Source organism: Syngnathus floridae, chromosome 11, assembly GCF_059516105.1.
Source record: "Syngnathus floridae isolate MCC-2025c chromosome 11, RoL_Sflo_1.0, whole genome shotgun sequence".
Taxonomy (NCBI): Eukaryota; Metazoa; Chordata; class Actinopteri; order Syngnathiformes; family Syngnathidae; genus Syngnathus; species Syngnathus floridae.
In genome coordinates this window covers 2,829,835-2,835,000 of record NC_142423.1, presented here as the reverse complement: position 1 = coordinate 2,835,000, position 5,166 = coordinate 2,829,835, and the positions used below count along the sequence as shown (strand labels likewise).

At 40.5% G+C, this 5,166-nt stretch overlaps 1 long non-coding RNA gene across 1 annotated transcript; it reads left to right on the top strand.

Moving 5' to 3' along the window:
- The first annotated feature begins 372 nt into the window (after positions 1–372).
- LOC148390309 (uncharacterized) lies at positions 373–4,105 on the top strand. Its single transcript, XR_015861500.1, has 3 exons — positions 373–670; positions 3,022–3,219; positions 3,291–4,105. It is a non-coding gene; the product is annotated as an uncharacterized LOC148390309 (long non-coding RNA).
- The last annotated feature ends 1,061 nt before the right edge of the window (positions 4,106–5,166 follow it).

The following is a 5,166-nucleotide window of genomic DNA, read 5'->3' as shown; positions in this document are numbered from 1 at the left end:
TATGCGGCCCGCGAAGACAAATTGTGCTTCATATTCATGTGTCGTTACTCGAATTGCAAATTGTCTTCACTTTTAATAATATTTTATTTTATTTTTAAATATTAGACCAGTTTTTATTTGTCTGATTTGAAAGCGAGTTACTTGTCAGTTTGTTTTGTAGCTTTTACTCTATATAATGAGGTGCTCACACATTTATCAAGTCAAAGTCAAAGTCAGCTTTATTGTCAATTTCTCCACATGCCAAAGACACAAAGAAACCGAAATTTCGTTCCCCCCTATCCCACGGTGACAAGACATGGCCCACAACAGACAAACAAGTAAACAAGTAGTATTATTATTATAGTATTATTACCGGTCCTCCGAAAGAAGCTATGACTACACTGCGGCCCGTGAACAAATGAGTTTGACACCCCTGGTACAAGGGATAGCCTTCTCATTGATCAATCACGTATCTTAAATCATACCATTTCCTCCTTCGAAGCGACTATGTACTTCAAACCCAAACGGCACCATTTTAGAGGGAAAAAACATAATACTTCCGCAATCATCTTAACGTTAACGAAGAAACTAACATCGAAAGCCAGGCAGCAACGATGACTGCTAGGGGGAAGTACTGGGTATTGAGCGAATGTGCGAGTCATCGCGCGTCAAGCAACGACAATAACTACCGGTACGTAAACATTCAATTGCCATGTCTAAACGAATGAAATACTCTGCGAAATTCAAACTGCAAGTTGTAAACTTTGCCGAAGAAACTAACATCGAAAGCCAGGCAGTGACGATGACTGCTAGGGGAAAGTACTGGGTATTGAGCGAATGGGCGCATCATCGCCTAAACTCCGACAACGTCCGCGCGTTACGCAACGTCAATAACTACCGAAACGTAGACATTCGATCACCATGTCTAAACAAATGAAATACTCTGCGAAGTTCAAACTGCAAGTTGTAAACTTTGCCGAAGAAACTAACAACTGTGCTGCCTCAAGAAAGTTTGGCGTAAATGAGAAACTGGTACGAGACTGGAAACGCAATGCAACACAGCTAGCAGCGATGCTAAGAAACAAATGTGCTAATAGAGGAAAACGCTGCCAGTGGCCAGCACTTGAACAAGAACTTGTATGCTGGGTCGAGGAGCAACGAAAGTGTGGGTTCATCGTCACAAGAAATATGATTCGTCTGCGAGCTTTGGCTTCTGCTAAACAAAACAAGATTGCCGATTTCAAAGGAACTATAAGTTGGTGTTCACGATTTTTAAAGAGAAATGACCTTGTGCTACGACAAAGAACTAAACTTTCTCAGAAACTGCCTGAAGATTTGGAGGAAAAGATAACTCTCTTTCAATCCTTTGTAATCAAGATGAGAAAAAAAGAACAATATGACTTATCGCAAATTGGAAATATGGACGAAACACCGGTATGGTTTGATATGCCTACATCAAAAACTGTATCTGCTAAAGGTGAAAAAACTGTTCTCGTGAGAACAACAGGCCACGAAAAGTCTAGATTCACTGTGGTTCTTTCCTGCTTAGCTGACGGTACCAAGCTGAAGCCGATGGTCGTTTTTAAGAGAAAAACTCGACCGAAAGGACAGTTCCCTTCTGGTGTAGTAATTCACAATCATCCAAAAGGATGGATGGATGAGGAGGGAATCAAGATCTGGATAGAAAAAGTATGGAACTGTCGACCTGGAGAAATGTTAAAGAAGAAAAGTCTTCTCGTATGGGATTCTTTCAAAGCCCATACAGTGGACTCCGTCAAAAGAAAACTTAAATGCAACAACACTGATGTCGCCGTTATTCCTGGTGGACTAACAAGTGTTGTGCAGCCACTTGATGTTTTTTTGAACAAGCCGTTCAAAGACAGATTGAGAGGAAATTGGAGTAATTGGATGGTAGAAGGCGAGAAGCAGTTTACTAAAGAGGGAGTCATGAAAGCACCATCGTTAGAAACAATAACAGGATGGATTAAACAGTCGTGGGATGATGTGTCGCTGTCTACTGTGGAACGCTCCTTCAAGAAATGCTGCATTTCCAACGCTCTCGATGGGACAGAAGACGACCTTATCTGGGAAGAGGAGGAGGAAACTGAGGATAGAGAAGACCAAGATGCCCTTTATGACGACAAACTAAACAAAAACGAATGGAACGAGCTTTTCGGAAATAGCGACGATGAAGACGAATTTTGAACTCTATGTACCGGCAATCACTTTATAATTATAATTTGTTGTTTCTTAACTAAAAATAAACCAGTTTCTAAGAGTGTTCATTGTTGTTAGTCTCTCTCGGCGCGTAATATCACAGGGTCATAAAGTAAATAATATTTAAAATGGCGTATAGATCGCTCGCTACAAACTCGCGAATTTGAACACATTTCGTCAATAAATTTCGCATATTTCTGATTGAATTTTGAAGTTTAATATAATGCAACAATTGAGCTCGACTTATATAAAGGATATATCTAAAATCGTAAATTTCCGTCGAATTTTAGGGGGTCGACTTATACACCGAGTCGACTTATACACCGGCAAATACGGTATCTGCCAGGCTTTAGGGAGTTCTTATATTCCCTTCCTTGTCTTATCTGTGAGAGGCCCTCACGAGTTATGAACAGAACACCTTTGTTCTTTGTTTAGCTAAAGAGAAGTTCTTTCTCTATTATACCTTGTAGTATTTTCTATTTATGAATTGTTGTTGACTGGGACAGTTTTTAAGTTATCCCATATTTACTCAATGTTTGGTTAAGTAGACTGTTAGGGTTTTACAGAGTATCTTTATCATAGGATTATGTTGGAATGTAGACTATAATGATTAACCAATCTTGTCTTGCTCTCACAACGCAGTAAAATAAAGTGGCTGCATTCTCTGCTTGATTGACCAGCTGCAGAGGAAGCAATCAAAGTTGTTCTGTTTCCCACAACATCATAAAACACCCCCTGCTCTGATCTTACCAGAGGCCGGGGGTTCACCAAACCTGTCAACTCTCAACCCCCACTCTGTTTCTCTTAATAAATATCTTCTTGCAGGAAGGAGAGTCCAGAGCTCTGTTCGAACATCGCTGCACGCACAGCGACGAATGGACTCTCCACCTGCAGGTGTCAAAAAGGACTTACTTGTCTCCCGTGTGGTTCTTGCAAGATAAGTTGGAGTGAGCAAATCTCTAACAGACTTCATGCAAGTGATCTCACATCTACTTAACGTTTGTTGGAGTGTATGCACGAGAGGTATCTGATGATTTACTCATCATTATTATTGTGTGAAACGTAGCAAGAAAGTCTAGAGCATTGTTTTACAGGGACACGGCATCGTTTGGAGATCGCAGCCGAGAACGAGGCTGCCAACCACCTAAGAACAGACTCTGCATTCCTGGGGTCACGAATCGGCCAAGGCCATGCGGCCTCGCACCATACAATATTTGTTAGCAAGTTAATCAGCGTTGCTACAGCCACAATCTCCCCTCCCTTTAGTGTAGCAACGCCTCTTGTAACCAGGGCAACCCAAAATAAAAAGAGGAGATAGCGGAAGAGGAGCTCAGAATTGGTGGAGGACTGTAACTGGGCCTTCTACGTAATTCTCCTTGCGAGCAAAAGGAATACTGGTTGTCTTCTCCTCTTTGTTTCCAGCGTGTAGATTAATGTCTGATGGTGTTTAGACCTGACATATTCAAAGCTTCCTCCTGCCACTTACACTATCACCTTGGATTATCGTTCTCATTTTTGTTGATGCCAATTCTTAGAATTAAAAAGAAATACATACTCTTGATAATTGAGTCACGCTATATCACAAATTTTGAAAACCTTTTTCCACGTTCCCCCTTTGTACCTATCAAAACCAATTAGAAATATTTTTGCTGTCATGATCATCATTGTGGCCCTCACACTTATTTTTCTTGTATTTTAAATTGGCAATTTTTGTACATTTGAAGCCCTTTGAGACTTGCTTGTGGGCTATATAAATAAATTTGAATTGCCTTGACTTTATTATTATTCAACTTCTTCTGCATTCTTCTTCCTTTTATTTTATTTTTATCTTAACTACTTCCACATAATTCATCTGATTTACTCCATTACACTTTTAACCTCCTAGATTCAAATTCAAATTTCACATCTTCACTTCCAACATTGCGGTAAAATTTTGCAAAATTTCATTTTTTCCCTTCTAATTTCTTCTAGTTTTTCTTTTTTCTTCTTTTTTTCCCACACTGACTCAACTCATTTCAATTTTTTAACTGTTCATCTTATGCCTACCTATTCCAAAACTTCCCACTTGTGGAAAATTTCAAAGTTTCAACTTTAGAATTCACGCCCAATTTTACAAAATTCTTTCGATATTTTTATCAATTTTCTGACCAATTCAACACGTTCCAAATTTAAACATAATCTTGCAGCTTTCCCCGAATTTTTATTCAGCCTCTTCGCCTTCACACGCAATTTCTACAGAAATTAATAATTCTAGTTATTATTGTTAATCATCCGTAGCCCTCGTAAGGACAAACCGCACCAGTAATGGATGGATGGATGGATTGTTAATCCTAACCCCAAGTGCCTATCATAAATTGCCATTTAAATCAATTGTCGCAAGGGTCATGTCAATGTATTGGTTATTTAAAGCCCTACTGTATTCTTTTTTAATTAAGTAGTGCTGTCAGGCAGGGAACAAGGCGGAGGACTCGGGTGCAGAGTCGTTCTTTTCTCTGATTTATTCCAGCACACACACTGATCAAAAGTACAACTCAAGACGCCTCTTGCGAGGGAAACACGTGGCAAAAAGTTCAAACAAAAACGTCGCACTCGGGCGAGACAAAAAGGCTATGGGGATCAAGACACTAACAAAAAGCGTCGCTCTGTGGCGAGACAAAAAGGCTATGGGGATCAAGGCACTAACAAAAGCGTCGCTCTGTGGCGAGACAAAAGGAGGAATCTTACTGGGAGCTCGGACGTCAAAGAATCGCTGGTGGTCGGGACGAGGCAAGACACACTGGCACAAGACAAGGGGAAGACACGGACTAAATACACACAAAAGGGCTGGGGCGCAGGTGCTGACAATTAGCGCCAATCACGCAGGTGCCACAATCGGGATCGGGGAATGCAAGACAACCGAACACAGAGGAAGGAAACACGAACTGAAACGGAAGGGATGACAAAAATAAAACAGGAAGTAAAGTTACGACA